The following is an 18,289-nucleotide window of genomic DNA, read 5'->3' as shown; positions in this document are numbered from 1 at the left end:
TTTTTGCAACCCAAACAGAAGTTAAATAATACTATTGGCCATAGCGACCCAATTCATAGGTGGAGCGGAAAGGAAACAATTGGCCTTAGCTCCCATTCCAAAGACAAACCAGTCCCTAAAAAGTCGTAGGGCCCAATCCATCCACCTCCAATCATGCATCAGGCCTCTAGCCCGTTCCAGGCCCAGTAGGGAAAAATAGCTAAGGCCACCCCACATATTCCTCCACAGCCCAGCAAGCCACTGCCGCCGTCACCGAGGGACGCAGCCAACATGACTGCACTATCTCTAGGGTCGAAAGGCATCCAAGTCAGAGCCAAAACCTGATCACCTCAAATCAATTTCAAATCAACTCTAGTACCTTCGCAAGCAATAAAAAAAAAACCAGTTCCTAAATTGGGACAAAGCAAATCAGAGCCCCCGAGCACGACCTTAAAATCACCCTAGCTTTGATTGGACCCCTGATCTGGTCAGATTAACCCAACTCCGGCGACAGTTCGACGCTGCAGCGAGCCACCAGTGCCAACGTTGCTATCTCTGAGAAACCAACCATCTCTGATACACCCAGCCATCTCTGAGAAACCACCGAACAACTCCGATCTGTGAACCAGTTGTTTCGATCCGATACAGACCAACTCATAACCACACTGTCAGAGCACGGCCCCATTGATACCACCAGAACAGCAGACTTGCCATCCCAAACAACCACCGGGAACCAAATCGAAGGCGGCGCTCCCAATAACCAGACGAACGCAATAAGAAGAAAGAAACAATTAGCCACAAGGCTAGCAGTAGCCATGGCTATCAAAGTTTGGAAATTTTGTCGAAGGTGAGAGGCCGCCGATAACCCTAGCAGAGCGCTAAGTCAAGACTTTATGATCACTAAGTAGTTCTTAGTGACATATTGAATAGTTCAATAATTACTTGAGTTCACAATATAGCCTTTAAACATATCATTTCATTTTCTGTTATATACAGCTTTTATTTCACTTTGTGCCCAAGGTTTATTACGCTATCTAGCACAGTTCCTGTCCAAACAAACCTTGTTTTCAATCTATACAAACCAGAGGTCGCTTAACCCAGGTAATTAGTATCCTTACCATCAAATCAAATCCACTCCACGTGTCTTAGACCAAGTTGTTCTTGCCATGCAGTCTATACAAGTCTCTCCATTTTGACTCAAACTCCCCCCGTGTTGCTTCAAACCCTAGATCCAAACCTAACCTCATCTTCAACACAGTACATGCCTTTAATTCAAAATTCACCCTCAGATTTCACCCCTCTCCAATTCACCCCATCAATTCCCTATTTATACCCTCGTTTAATCCCCCTTATTATTAAGCTAGCTAGCAAAGAGATCCATAGATCCCCCTACTTTTCTTCGATCTTGCTTTCTTCTTTCCCACAGGCCATTTTCCCAGAATGTTCAGCTTCTCGAACTCTTCTGCAAGCTCAAGAAACCCCAACACCAGCTCCATTCCACCTATCCTAGCCGCATGCTTGTCCCCCAGCTTTGAGTCCTCAAGCCATAATAATTACTTCTGCAATCTCTGTTTCAGGGCCTTCCCTAACGTTCTAGCCTTAGCACGGCATCAAAATGCACACCGGCATGAATGAAATGACATTCTTGCTCGTGTGGCTCGCATGCAACAATTTGTTGACAATAGGGTTCTTACTTCACCAGAAGTATCGGTTAGCTGGGTACATCCGGCTGAGGGATCGAACCGCGGTTACAAAAGACAGAAGGTTTTGAAAGTGATGCCGAGTGTTGAGCTCACATTGGAAACCGGGGCTGCGCCGGCCATTTTGCTTGAAGTGGATGAATCTGACAAGAGAAATGACCTGGAGTTATATCTAGAACTGTAATAGATGAGAATTAGAGTCTTGTCTTCTTTGTCATTGTCTGAAGGGTTTTTTGCACCAACAGTGTCTGAACACTTGGGTGACTGACAATATGATACCCGAACTTACAAAGTTATCAAAGTAATACCCAGACTCATTTTTTCTTATCATTGTTGTACTTGCGTCAATTTTCCATCACGGCACCGTCAATCTTGACCACGTGTGACACGTGAGTCACAAAATGAGGGCAAAAAAGACTTTTCCAGTACTCTAACAAACCCTAAATTAATAAATTCAAAATTGAAAATAAAAACTGAATAAATTATTAATCAAAAATCCCAGTCGGCCAAATCCAATACATTCTCAAAAAAAAAAATATATCCTAATCCAATCGTCATGATTAAATATTATCCCCATTAAAACTTCTCTGATCACGAAATTCAAAGAAACCTATTCATTATGATCTTCATCATCGTTTAGAATTTGGATTTGGGATTCTTCAGAATATATCAAATAATTAGTAATCTCTCTCCTCCCGAAACTCCATCTCCAAATCCAGCTTAACCACCTTTCCTCCACCACCACGACAGTGACGACACCACCACTCCCACCTCAGTGACAGCAACTAGTTTGAACATAGCAATTCTTCAGGTTCATCTTCTTAAACCCAGCAAAAAACCAAAAAGAACATAAAAAAAAGAAATCCCAGCAAAATCTCGACAAACCCATTTGATTGGTGATGGGATTGAGTTTCAATTTGGAAGAAACCCATTTGAAAGAAACCCATTCCAACCATTAATCACAACCTGTTCAAGGAAGAGGATGATCTTCAGTGGAAGCCATCTCACTTATCTCGTTTCTAGGATTGTCTTCAGTGGATCTCGTTTCAAACTCTACCTGCCTTATTATGGCTTTAAGCTCATCTTCCTCTTCGATGCAGTGGACAGCCTCTCCAATTATCTATCACATCTAAGAGTTTTTCTTCGTCTCCTCTTCCAATTAACTGGAAATGGTCCCGTAGATCGGCTAACCGTGCAGCAGACTTTGTTGCTGGTTTAGCTATCAGGGGGATGTGCTATCTTGATTGAGTTATCAATCCGCCTTCCTCCCTTTTACATCTTGTTGTATGACGCTGCCCCTCCTCCTCCTTGATCTGGAGCAGGGTGCTTGTTTGTTCTTTTTCTTTTGCTTCTCTTTATTAATTTCATCTTCAGTTATAAAAAATAAATAAATAAATAAATAAAAGAAAAAAAAAAGAAAAGAGGATGATGAATAAGAGAGAGAAATTTAACGAATTGAGTTTTTTTTTTTTTTTTTTGGAACATATTGAGGGCAAATAAGTCTTTTTCGCCTCATTTAACTAATCATGTGCATCGCACGTGGTCAAATTGACGAAGATGTGACGGAAAATGACCGTAGGTACGATAGAGATAAGAAAAATTGAGTCTGGGTATTACTTTGATGACTTTGTAAGTTCGGGTATCATATTGTCAGTCACCCAAGTGTCCAGACACTGTTGGTGCAAAAAACCCTTGTCTGAAATACATAAATGAATGAACGTAGCCTGATTTACTTTTTATTGTTATTTCACCGGCCAGTGGTTTCTCCTACTAATGCCATTAGTTAATTACAACTAATATATAGTTTCGCGCATCCTGGTTTTATATTCAGATTTTTCTAACTAGCTAGCTTAATCAATTATGTACCTTTATAACCCCCAGGAGTTATCTCTCTCTAAATTAATTTCCAAGCTTGGCTTCTGCAACACTAAACGTAGTTTTCTATTTCGGTTCCCTACCTATATATTGTTAAGGGTAGTATAGTAATATGGTTTATCCTCCTATAGTATATAAAGAAAAATGCTGTAAATTGTAATCAACTATTCCAGTCAAAATGTAGTTTTTTTTAACTCTCTGCATTTCTCTTTCTTCCTCCTCCTTTCTTCTTCTTTCTTCTTCTTCCATGTTGAAATTTTAGCATGGTATCAGAGCCATGGCCGCCTGACCATTGCTTCACCACTACTTCTCCGCTGTAATTCTCTCCATCCTTAGCTTCTTTTTGGTTCAATTCACTGAAATCTAATCAAATAAGCCCCAAAATCCCCCAATCGGTATTCTCAAACCCTAGAATTTGCAATCATGGCTACAACATGATCCAAACAGCACCTCCTTCACCCTCTTCGCTCCCACTGGCGCCTCCCTCTTCTCACTCATCATGATCCAAACAGCGTCGTATTACATCGACACCCTCCGCGTCCGCGTCGTCCATCTCCGACCTCCGATCTATCTCATCCGGCTCCATACCGCACAGATCTCTAACCAAACGGCCTGCTCTGATAGTTCTCCGGCTGGAGCCGAGTCGCCGGTGACCACAAGATCTTGGAGTTTACGAATGGCAATTCCGACTCCGAGGGTGATGAAATTTCTGAGTAATTGCCGCTACTGATGGAAGCGCAAGCAGTTGGCAAGGTGAAGAATTGTGGAGCATTGGATGAGATGACCATTGTCTGCTTTGTGCCTGAAAACGGGGATGGACTAGGTCAGCTCAGCCTTCAGCGTTTGATTTGAGCTTTGGCTTAAACGCTGCGTTCCATTTTTGGTAAATTTTTGACTGGTCTTCCTTGAAAGTTCAATTGGTTCAGTAACTTCTGGAAAATTAAGTTGGGTATATTGAGTCTTATTGTTGTGTGATCTACTCTACTTATCGATTGCCCCTTATTACCTGGATTATCAACTCAGTCTGGTTAGATGATGGTATTTGGTGTTATAAGGTTGATATGTTGTGCTTTGGTGCTCTGGTGAAATCGTTTCATATGTTGATTGGAGATATTCAATTGTCCTGGGTCGCAGCCTTTCCTTTCTTGATTTGCTTTTTGCATTTCTTCAATCTTCTTTTGTACAATTACCATTGCAACCAATTATGTACAATTACCATTGAAACCAATTCTGTACAATTACCAAGTCTCCTCTTGCTTTCCTTCAAGACTTTTCTTCCAATTCACTTCTGTACAATTACCAGTCAAAATACCAAGAGATTCCTTTGTTTTGCAGTTCATTATCAGCTTTTCTTTTGCTTCTGTACAATTACCGTTTAAAACAACAAGATCAATCTTTTGCCTTCTGCACTTTTCTTTTTTTCCTTCTTTCCTATACTCTTCTAGGCTGTGGCTGTGGGCACTTCATTCGAGATGGGACTGCTGTAGTTACTTTGTTGACCTTGGATATCTCAGCTCGGTGGTTGTTCTACTCTCACAGTTATGCTATTGAATATGGGCAGCAGAGTGTTTCATAGAGATATTACGACTGGTATTGAGTTGCTGGATGGGATTTTCAATGCAAAGTTTGGTGATTTTAGATTGGAAAAGTTCATGGATCATGATAAGACCTGTATTCTATTGATATATTGAGGGATGTGCTTGCTGCCAAGGAGCAAATGAAGGCTTGTGTTGTTTTTCTTGGTCACTTCGATTTGGGATTCATGTGTTCCAACCATTATGCTTGGTACCCCAAGCATATGGTTGAGGGGGGATGTTAAGGGTAGTATAGTAATATGGTTTATCCTCCTATAGTATATAAAGAAAAATGCTGTAAATTGTAATCAACTATTCCAGTCAAAATGTAGTTTTTTTTAACTCTCTGCGTTTCTCTTTCTTCCTCCTCCTTTCTTCTTCTTTCTTCTTCTTCCATGTTGAAATTTTAGCATATATAATTTACCTGACTTTTTTCCCCGGCCCCTTAGTTTTTTTTTTTTTACCTATTTTTCATGTTTCTTTTTTTTTTCTTAGCCCAGCCGTGAGATCTTGGTGAAGTATGGAAGAAAGCCCTTTTCAGACTATCAGTATCAAATCAAAATGACTATGCTAACAAAGCAACTGATTTGAATATAAGATTGAATATTTCTCGTATTTATAAGTTGGGAAGGATTCAGTGCAGTTCGCACATTCCTAAGATATATTATGAGGGTGGAATCAAAGGAACAACTAAACGTAATTTCGTTTTTCTCACAATTTTCCTCACTGAAAAAAAAAATTGCAAAGCATTTTGTGGCGTTCTCCTCAACATAGTATATACTAGTTTTACTAGTAATTTATTCACATGTAAAGATTTACAGAGTATATTGATTTGTGTTGCCAAAGGTAACCTCTCAGCAGCAATGGCGGGCCCAGAGCCGGCCCTGAGATTTTCGGGGCTCGAGGCGAACAAAATAAATGGGGCGCCTAACCTTCATGTATGTTCGTAAGTTTTCTCTTTTCCCTTCAAAAACCATAATATAGATATAAAATTTACGTAAATCTGTAAATTGTTACCAACTAATTGCAGCTGTTGTGATGAGAATGATAATCAAATTACCTAAATCCTAAACTACTTTTCTGTGGAGAATAAAATACTCGATATTAATTAAGAGAGGTATGAATAATAGTTGAAAGAGTTTCATCATAATCTGTCATAGAGAACATGACAATTGCTTTTAAGGAAAAACAAAATACCCTTGCAGCGGCAAAGTCACTTAATTCATTTTTTTTCTTCTTCTTTTGAACAATAAAATCATTCATTAAAACCAGATTAGGAATACCTTTTAACAAAAGAAAGAAAGAAAGAAAGAACAAAGCAAAAACCAAAAACCACAACCTGGGATAATGAATGGGATAAGCCCAATCAGAAATAACTGAGACCTACTACTAAATATTAGTCTATAAAGCAAAGCTACTTAGGCCCAACACTGAACATAATCAATTTTTTTCTTTAATATATATGAGAACAAGCTTAGATTTTTGGGGGCCATGAAATTGGTGGCCATAGGCACAGGCCTGCTGGGCCTATAGCAAGGGCCGGCCCTGGCGGAGCAAAGCTAGATCCTAGGTGGGGCATTTAGAAATTGAGGAAAAAAAATTTGAAACTCCTAGTATATACCAAAACTTTAATAAAAAAAAAATTATTTTAGTATAAGGTTAATTTAAGATTAAAAAAATTATTAAAATGCTAGAGCTCCCTCAAATACTCCGAAGCAAATTGTAAAGCAATCTTGGAAGCCCACTGGAGACAACTATGTCAAGATCAACGTGGATGGAGCATTCTTACCCTCGATACAACATGGAGGGCTAGGTGGAGTGGTTCGAGGATCTGGGGGTCACTTTCTAGCAGCTTTTGCACATTACATCACCCATGTGTCCTCTGCCAAACATGCTGAGCTAATGGCTATAAGGGAAGGGCTGGACTTAGCAGTACAATTACAGTTGTCACAGGTAATTGTCGAAACGGATTGCCTAGTAGCTGTACAAGATCTTACTCACTCTGGAACTGGTGAGTTTGCTAGCCTCATTGATGACATACTGGAAGTCAAGAAGCTATTGCCGAATGTGAACAATAACTATGTGCCTAGACAATGTAACAGGGTTGCACACCAATTGGCTGGTATAGGTTTCAGGTCTCATCTCAAAGAAGCTTGGTACTCTCAAGCTCCATCTTGTATTTCTGATCTCCTAATATCTGATTGTACCCATATCAGAGCTAAGACTCTTTGACAATAAAACTCTCCCCCTTCAAAAAAAATAAAAAAATTATTATTAAAATTTCCTATTTTGTAAATCACATTTATTAGTTTTACAGTTTTGTAGATGATCTTTTAAAATCAGAAGGAAGTATAGTGTTAATCTCTTAGTGTTCAAAAAAAAAAAAAACAAAGAGTGTTATAATTGAAACCCATATGAAAAAAATAGAAAAGAGATCAGTATTGCTGCTAACCAAGTTCGAACTAGGGACTTAGCTACTGTAAAAAATAAAGGATGTTGGACTACTATACCAAACTGTCAATCGGTAATGTTCACAAACTAAATATAATTTATATCTTTCTTATTGGGTCACAGGATCCACCAGACCCCAATGTGGTTCCATCACTACTCAGCACGCTGCAAAACCTTGCTACTAATATGCAAGATCCATTTTTGTTCGGCATTCTTTTCACGTGCATGTATTAGAAATTAATGTTTGATGTCATGCTTGTAGGAAAGTGCAATCTCTGTCACTAGATTTTTAAGAAGGAATCATTCTTCAATGGTAGAGCTGTGCCAAGTGTTGCACATTGCACTGTGGAAAAGAGGCTAGAGATCACCAGTCCTTCTTCAGGAGTCACCACTAGCACATTGCCTCCTGTTGTAAGGGCATTATTTGGTCCAAAAGAACATGTTGGTGTTGGAAAATTTGGTCGATGGATGTTATTTTCGTCATCAAATTTCGTTTCCTACAAATTCCACAAATACAATATTTTATTAGTAAATAAATATAATCACATTAATGCCATAATAAGCTGAAAATAGAAGACCAACACTAATCTTTTGGATTTGCGAGCCGCCACCCAATAATTACTTCAAAAAAAAAATTTAAGGTTGAGGCGTGTAAACACTGCCCTTAAGAGTAGATTTCGCCCCTCAGAGACAATGTCTCGGTGTAGCAGGTTTGTGGCGCCCTACCCTCCAGGGTACAACAACCGTTAATCCTTGTAAGCGTACACTCGCAAACTTAGATCCTAGAAATGCTTGATTTTTCCTTTGGCATTATGGAAGAGCAAGAACAAAGAACTCACTAGAGAAATTGCTACGGAGAGAAATATAGAAGATAATGAATTTCATTGTGTGTGTAAAAGTAAGAAGTGACAGGTATATATAGTAGATGAAAATACTTAGAGATATGATGCAAATTTAATAAGATAATTATTGGAATATTGTAACTCCCATAACCTTAATATGCCATAATATTATGATCATAATGAAGTAGTAACGTTTAAGCATAAATGTATAGTAAATAGTTTTCAAAGCATTGGGAGTTACACAAAGTATTTTGAAATACACAATCAAAATTTCCAACAATCCCCCACATATTTCAAAATATGGAAGCTGCTAAATGAAAAAGGAAATTGGAAATTATAGAGTGCCAAAGGAAAATGAGAATCCAATGCTTCTGAACTGGTGTCTTTTGGACTATGAACCACCCATAGGATAAATAATTGTGATCCATAGAAATTTGGTGAAAATTAAATTTTCTATGAACCAAAATTTCTTAATATAAATCAGAGAACTACCATCCACACTGAACTCTCGAAATCAAGCATTTTCCGCGGGTGGGCACGAATAGGCCATGCGCCCCTACCTGGATATTCATGAGTGCTCTAGAAGACTTGCCCAAGTTTCATAGGAAGCGGCCCCACTTCCACACTCATATAGGTAAGTCCATCAAGTGTGTACTGGAATCAAACACACCACCCATGTGTAAAGGCTATGGTACTTATTAAGAACAAAGTTCATCCTTATACGTTCCAGTTAAAGCACTATCTATGCACCATAGGGATAGACTCCAAACTTTATTTTGATAGTGCACCACTGATCAACAAGTGACTTGTTGTTACCCATATGAACCTACTTCCTGGGATCGCCATTCACATAAGTTGGGTTGCCATCACTCTTGACCTTTGTTATAGGCATAATCTCATCCCCCTCGATGTATTAACCACTAGCTTTGGCCTTTAGCTTAGTGGTTTTGTCAGAGTATTGGCCAAAATCAACTCTGACCTACACAGCTTATTGAATAATCTCAACAATAAGTAATCTTCATTGGATTTTTAGTTATCCAATCTCACTTAGATATAAGAGCCCATTTTTTTCTTGTTTTGCCTTGACCCCCACATTTTTGAGTATGTCTGGCTCATATATATAGGGAAGATAATATCAAGCCATATATATTTAGGCAACGAATCTTTGCATGTCAAGGACTTGAGAATTTGATAGGCAACAGTATTTACCGATTTGGTGACTTCGGATACTTTAGTCACCCCCACATTTGTAGCCTTCAAATGTCTCTTTGATCAAAATTAAATTTGATCATGGAGGTACATCGAATGTCCATTTTCTCAAAGCATAAACCGAACAACGCAATTAATGTGATAGTTTTTCGGGGCATCAGCGTAATGAACAATATTGAGACGTCAATGAATAAAAACCGCATACATTTATTTGTTTTGAGGCAACATTAACCGAAAGGCAACCCAAAACCTTTAAGGCAACATACTGAGCTAATCATCCGAGCAAATACCGTAGTAACCAACAATATATAATTGTAGTGACAATATTGACGCCTTCAGTGGTTAGACAACCATGTTTAGAGACTTGTTGTCTTTGCATTATATCCGGAAGCACTGATTATATATAATCAGGCAACTATTTTCTTGGTATCCGAATTCTCAAGGCAACCATGTTCATTACTATTAAAGTATCGAGGCAACCGTTATATCTAATCCATAGGATAGGGTCCGATTCATCATTCAAGATGTAAATGAGGCAACACTTATTACTTATAACCAAACTTTAAGGCAAAATTTTTTCTTTTTCTTTTTGAGGACATCAACCGTAGGGACATTAATATTCTGAGGCATCAAATTGCCATAGGCAACCGTCAATGTAAAATTGACAAAATAATTTCTCAATAACACATTTATTTTTCAGGCAACCGAGGCATCATCTTAATCAAGAGGCAACGGAAATATTGAGAGGCAACAACTTTATTATTTCCGAAGAAACAATAATCCGAAGGCAACAACAAAGAACCAACTTTTTGAGTTATAACGGTAAAAATATATTTTAGTGCATATAAAATAATTATGGTTCAAATCATATAACAGAGAATTAAAAACGCTTGCTAAACCATTATATTAATAGCAATTAATGATGCACAATAAATGGTACGAAAATAGAAAAACGATATTATATGTAGCCATTGATATAGAAAAGTAAATGTGCAAAACGGTTAGTTTTTAAGTTACATAATGCATTGAACAATGAAGTGAATGCAAATTAAACTAAAATTAATAGTTGTACACAACTTAAATTATCATTACACCATGCATTACTAACCCAAAAATGCACATTATAGAATCAACATTTAAATGCCAATTGAAAAATCATTAGCAATCAAAATTTACAACCATGCAAATTAAATGCAAAGAATAATTGTCATGGTAGAAGTTTAGAACATAATTTTCCAATATAATGCAGCAATAAACAAAGAGTAATTGTTTTAGGTTTTGGTGAAAAGACTTTCAAAAATCAACACTACTTTTGAAACTCTTCAAAACCATAATAAGCACGTTGAAAATATAAACCAATAAAGTGGTGAAGAGAAATGACTTATCTTCATGTCTAAGCATTCCACAAGGAAACATCCACCAACGGAAATCTACTCTTAAGATTGTTGGAAAATTTGGTCGATAGATGTTATTTTCGTCATCAAATTTCGTTTCCTACAAATTCCGCAAATAAAATATTTTATTAGTAAATAAATATAATCACATTAATGCCATAATAAGCTGAAAATAGAAGACCAACACTTATCTTTTGGATTTGCGAGCCGCCACCCAATAATTACTTCAAAACAAAAAAAAAATTTAAGGTTGAGGCGTGTAAACACTGCCCTTAAGAGTAGATTTCGCTCCTCAGAGACAATGTCTCGGTGTAGCAGGTTTGTGGCGCCCTACCCTCCGGGGTACAACAACCGTTAATCCTTGTAAGCGTACACTCGTAAACTTAGATCCTAGAAATGCTTGATTTTTCCTTTGGCATTATGGAAGAGCAAGAACAAAGAACTCACTAGAGAAATTGCTACGGAGAGAAATATAGAAGATAATGAATTTCATTGTGTGTGTAAAAGCAAGAAGTGACAGGTATATATAGTAGATGAAAATACTTAGAGATATGATGCAAATTTAATAAGATAATTATTGGAATATTGTAACTCCCATAACCTTAATATGCCATAATATTATGATCATAATGAAGTAGTAACGTTTAAGCATAAATGTATAGTAAATAGTTTTCAATGCAGGGGCGGAGGCAGTAAGGGACCAACTGGGTCCCGTGCCCCAGTAAACTTTATTAACAAAATATATTAATTATACCACTTTACTGTTGGAAGATTCTAATTTGGCTATTATCATTTTAATTGCACAGAGTTCCCATGTGCCTGATCCTCTGCTAGTCTTTAATTTGTTCACCTTCATTTTTCTTGAGAGATGATGGCTAGTTTCTGTCAACTATATCTAAAGTATTTTATTTTTTTTAACGAAAATCAAAGGCCATAACAATCTAATTAAGTAATTAACTTCACAAATCATATTGAACTTCACGATCATGACAGGTTTTTAAATGGACAATCATGAAATATTCTCATTGAAGAACAATATAAAAGAACGGGTTTTAAGAGGAATCCTATAAACCAACCCAAGTTAACCTCAATTTTGAAGAGAAAATATTGAAAATCATTTTCAATATGTTTTAGTTGATGTGTCCATTCTTTTACCCGTTACATTAGACAGAGGATTGTTTGATTTTAAGAAGTTCACATAACTTTGGAGAATTTAATTTTAGATGACCCAGATCAAAAAATTATAGTTCTTAAAAAGAGAATTTTTTTTCTTTATTTTGTATATTGAGAAATACATTTTTAATAGTATAGATTATAAAAACTAATATGAAACAATTTCAGAATCTGAAATCTCATTGTACTAGATATAAATTTCATTTTTAGAGCTTTCATATTTAATGTTATTATTATTATTATTTTGTGCCCTAGTAAGTTCAAAATCCTGGCTCCGCCACTGTAATTCAAAGCATTGGGAGTTACACAAAGTATTTTGAAATACACAATCAAAATTTCCAATAGTTGGTGGACGTACGCAAGCCTATTGTGTTGCATGAGCAGGATACACGCTTTAATATCAGTGCAGATGATACACTTGCACTGGTCCCTGTTGAGGAGCCTGTGTCTGTTGATGAATCTGTGCTAACCAAGAGAGGCCGGTCAACGTCAACATTTTACTCTCCAAAGAAGCTGAAAATACTACTGCTAGACTTGTCAAGAAAACCGGTGAGCATAGATGCACCCACAAAGAAGTTGAAGATGCCAGAATTCCCAACCAAGTTCTTTGTCAAGTCTCTTGGAATGGTTGAGGTTCCCGGAAGCATTTTGTTGCCTAAAGAAGCTGTACATGTAGAGAAAGATGAACCAAGGAAGAAAAGGGGAAGATCACTTGGTTCCAAGAACAAAAACCCTCCAAAATCAAAGAAGGTTGCTAAAGCACAAGAACTTTTCCTTGCATACATCACAAAGCCTCCTAGCCCTAACTTGAAGGGCAAGAAGAAAATTTAAGTTATTTTTCTTTCTAGACTTTGCCTATTTACTATCTGTTTTCATAGTTCATATGATCGCTTTTAACAAGTAAGCAATAGATGTTTTAATGAGCGGTGCTATCTTGCATGCCAGTTTTCTTACTTGCCTGTATTCATGGCAGTGGAAAGTACGTATTTTGCTGCTCTAGCTTGAGTTGAATGAAAATTTATTATCTTGATTCAAAAACTAAAGAACAGTTAATAAATAAAAATGTCATGTTGAGGTACAATAATCAATTGTTGAACGATTTACAGCAAAATGAAGTATAACAAAGTAGCCTGGCTACTTGGCTTTACCATCTTATAATATGCGTAATCAAGTAAAGTTTTAGAAAAGGGATTTGATCTTAACTATCTCAAGGAAAAAGAGTTGGAACGAAAAACATCTTGGATTTATCTAAACATGTTCTAAAGCAAGATAGATAATGTTTGAGAGCAGATTGACAGTATCTGGTTGCATTAATGAATTGAACCTTCTTTTTCTTTTCTCCGATAAACCTTTGGATATTTACAAAGGAAAATGATTTGTGGCCTCAATGAGGCCTAAGATTTGTGGCCTCAATCCTAGGTTTCATGCCATGTCACCTACACACATCACCGATTTGCCAAATCATGCCATGTAATTCTTGAGTAAAAAGACTATCTTATCCTTCCAAAATCTAATGGCTCTAAATTATTTTGATTTTCATCTAAAAATAAAATATATTATTTTAATTTTTTTTCTTTTTTTCGTTATATATATAATTATATATATATATATGTTTGTGAATATATATATATATATATATATATATATATTCACAAACATATATATATAATTATATTATATATGTATATATATAATTAGTACAGAAATTTATATATGTATATTCGATATAGAATTAATATGGTATAAATATATATATATATTAATGTCATAATTCTAACCCACAATTTTTAAAAAAAATTGATTAAAAAAAAAGTCAAATTTAAAATTGATTCCACAAAAATGGAAAGAAAATATATTAATATCTTAATTATAACCCATCAAATTTGGTAAATTGAAGTAATATTCAACTCTTTTAATAAATGAATTTAATAAAATTAATGGAAGATTAGTTTACCTTACACTAACAAGTTAATTAGAAAAGTCAAAAATTAAATTGGATCTACAAAAAAGGAAAGAAAATGTATTGAAATCGTAATTAAAACCTATGAAATCTAATAATTGAAGAGGTAAGAAAATATCATTAATAAATTGAATTGATAATATTCTAGATTCCATCATATATTTCAAAATTTCTTGATAATTTAATATTGTCGCATCCAAACTCAACATTAGGAAGTGTTCCTTAAAGGTCAAGTGAGACTTCATTAATACAACTGTTCGTTTATTTTTACATGAAAAAACAATCATAATGTTATTAATACGATGTAGAAATTCAATGAACAATAGGTGCATAACACAGCAATAATCAAATAAAAAGTGCAATTAAGGAAGGTGTAAAATAGAAGTCATCGTCCACATTAACATTAAAGTCAGCTAACATGTCTTACACGAACAAATAAGTAATAAGTAGCTAATAATGAGCCAGTAAAGTTTACTGGGGACTTTTCCCTAATGACATATTTACACTGAAATAGAAATCATCATCCACACTGAAATTTAAAGTCAGCTAACATGTCTTACAGTAACAAATAAGTACTAAGTATCCAATGACGAGCCAGTAGAGTTCACTGGAGACCTTTACCTAAAGGTATATTCACACTTAAATAGAAGTCATCATCTACTGAAACTGAAAGAACTAACATGTCTTGTACGAACAAGTAAGTATTAAGTAGCCAATGATGAGCTTGTAGAGTTCACTAGAGACCTTTACCTAATGGCATATTCACACTTAAATAGAAGCCATCATCTACTGAAACTGAAAGAGCTAACATATTTTGCACGAACAAGTAAGTATTAAGTAGCCAATGATGAGCTGGTCAAGTTTACTGAGGATCTTTTTCTAATGGCATAATTGCACTAAAATAGAAGTCATCATCCAAATTGTCTTACAGTAACAAATAAGTACTAAGTAGCCATTAATGAGCTAGTAAAGTTCACTGGGGACCTTTTCCTAATGACATAATTACACTAAAATAGAAGTCATCATCCATACTGAAATTTAAAGTTAGCTAGCATGTCTTACATGAATAATAAGTACTAAGTAGCTAATAATGAGCCATTAAACTTTACTGGAGACCTTTTCCGAAGGACATATTCACACTAAAATAGAAGTCATCATCCATTGAAACTTAAAATAAGCTAGTGTGTCTTGCACGAACAAGTAAGTACTAAGTAGCCAATGGTGAAGTTCAACGGGGAATCTTTCCCTAATAACATATTCACACTAAAATTGAAGCCATATATCATTCACGTTGAAATTGAAAGTCAGCTAAGTACTAACATGTTTTATACGAACAAAAAAGTACTAAGTAGCTAATAATGAACAAGTAGAGTTCACTGGGAACTTTTTTCTAATGACATATTTGCACTAAAATAGAAACTATCATTCACATTTAAAAATCATTATTGTCTATTGAAAAATTTGGGATCAACAAAACAAGTGTACTTTCAAAAATTAATTTCCTCATGTGCAATATATTGTATTCCATATTAAGCAATTTCTTTTCAGATATCAACTTCCCAATCAATTTAGATATCTAGGTTTTCAATCACCAGATTTTATGAGTTAAAATTACAATTTAAATACATTTTCTTTCCATTTTTGGGAATCCAATTTAATTTTTGACTTTTCAAATTAACTTGTTAATGTAAGGTAACTAATCTTCCATTAATTTTATTAAATTTATTTATTAAAAGATTTAAATATTAGTTCAATTCACCAGATTTCATGGATTATAATTACGATAATAATATATATATACACACACACACACACACCACATTAATTCTCCATCCAAAATATATAAATTTTTTGGATGAATTATATATATATATATATATATATATACACCCATACTTTTTTTCGAATATGTATAATGAAAAAAAAATCCAAAATAATGAAAAAGAAAGAAAGGAAAAAAAACCAAACAATATTTTTTGTAGAAGAAAGTCAAAATAATTTAGAGCCGTTATATATTCAACAACATATATATATATATATATATATTCACAAAAATATATAAATATAAAAAAAATTTAGACGAATTATATATATATAATAAAAAAAAGAAAAAGAAAAAATAATAATGTATCTTTTCTAGAAGAAAGCTAAAATAATTTAGAACCATTAGATTTTGAAATGATAAGATAGTCTTTTTATTCAAGAATGACATGACATGATTTGATAAATTAGAGAGGTGTATAGGTGACATGACTTGACACCTAGGATTGAAGCCACAAATCTTAGGCCTCATGCATTGAGACCCTATATCATTGCCCATTTACAAATTCCAGTTGTAAGGCCTTCTCCAGCTGAGGGTTGCAAAAAAATGTTTTATCCAAGAAAATGCAACCCCATTTGACACTATTTATCTAAGTAGTAGGTTTTATAACCAAATCAACTTCAACCAACAAATTCTATAATTTAAATCATTTATGGTTAATGCACATGGGGGCGCTCACTTTGCCTTTAGCTTGAGCAACCAATAGTTCTATTCCATGTACCAAATTTGAAACTTTATTTAGTATTTTAGAACTCCAAAATGGAACTGCTATGTTCTATTCCATCAATTGGAGATGGATTTTGACCAAAGGTTTCTATAATTTAGTTTAGAAACCATCCATTGGAGATGGCCTAAGACATGCATCATGGACTAGATAAACAAGACCTTGTTTTTATGAGACAATAAAATTTAAATCCGCTCTTCGACCATGTATAAAATGATTCCGTGTATTTGTCCAAAAAAAAAATTTGATTTTGTGTAGGTAATAGAGAAATTGTCTCTATTAACTTGTGTAGATAAAGAGTGAAAAATTAGTTGTAAATTTAAGGAAGAACATTATCATTACTAAAATAAAATATAAAAAATTGAGGCATAAGTTACTTTTTATGGCATGTTCTCTGACGAATATAGAAAATGATATAGTTTCCCAGTACGTAAGTACAGAAACTTTCTACATTATTGTCAACTTTGATAGTTGGGCTAAATACTGATTACTAAAATTAATTCAGTCCCTGAACTTCTAATTTCATCAAGAACACCCCTGCACTTTCAATTTTGATCTAATAGGTCTAATTTGTTAATCTTCTGACAATTGAGTCATTTAACTTGTTGACGTGGCTCATATATGACCTCTGTTTTATGATATGGTGTTGAGGTGGTCTGCATAGTCAATTTAGGAGTGAGTCCTACTATTAGAAATCTATCAAATAAATAATTTTTCAACAAATAATCCAACTATAACTTGAACCCATAACAGAATATTAACGAATTTGATCTATTAGATCAAAATTGAAAGTACAGGGGTATTTTTGATGAAATTATAAGTCTAGGGACTGAATTGATTTTTGACCTAAATCACATGGTAGTAACTAGTATTTAGCCCTTGATAGTTTGTCATACATCTATATATATTAACAAATATATGTTGTAATAGAGATATTGGGAAATTTTTTTCGTAATAATCTCAAAAAATTTCTTTAGTACAAATATAGTAAATATATAAGCTCTTCATTATAGAGATTGAGTTTACCTAAAAACAAGAAATAATTTTGTTGTCGAAGCTTATTGTAGTTCTCTTTCCTTGTATCTGTCACTAACTTTGAACATTTTGTCATTGTTTATTAACCAAGTAATGATAAGGACCACGGAAGACAAGGATAGGGGGATGGGTTTTTCTTTTTTCTTGTTGAAGATAGGAGGTAAGAATTTGTGTTGGAAAACTGTGGCTCATTAGAGCTTTATGTAGTACCCTGGAATTTTTTGAGGATTTTTTAGAATCTAATTAGTGATTATTGGACGGTTTCGTGGCTCGTGGATAGAGCGGAAGTGTTTCGGGCGAATAATTATTCAGGAAGCATTATTTTAAGGGAGGCGCAAGGGTTGACTTTTTATTCATTGTTTTTCTCTAAAAACTTCCTTCACAAAAGTCATAGAGCGCATCAATACGAGTTCGTGGACATGTGAAATGCAAAAATCGGAGTTCGTATGAGAAAGTTATGAGTGATTGAAAATTGGGAAAATTCTATAAATAGAAGTTTCATTTTCAAAAATTACTATTTATATTTTTGGAAGATTTCCTTTTCCGGAAAC

The sequence above is a fragment of the Rosa chinensis genome, chromosome 3 (genome assembly GCF_002994745.2).
Source record: "Rosa chinensis cultivar Old Blush chromosome 3, RchiOBHm-V2, whole genome shotgun sequence".
NCBI classification, from domain to species: Eukaryota; Viridiplantae; Streptophyta; class Magnoliopsida; order Rosales; family Rosaceae; genus Rosa; species Rosa chinensis.
The sequence above is the reverse complement of the archived record's forward strand: the minus strand, read 5'-3'. Positions refer to the sequence as shown.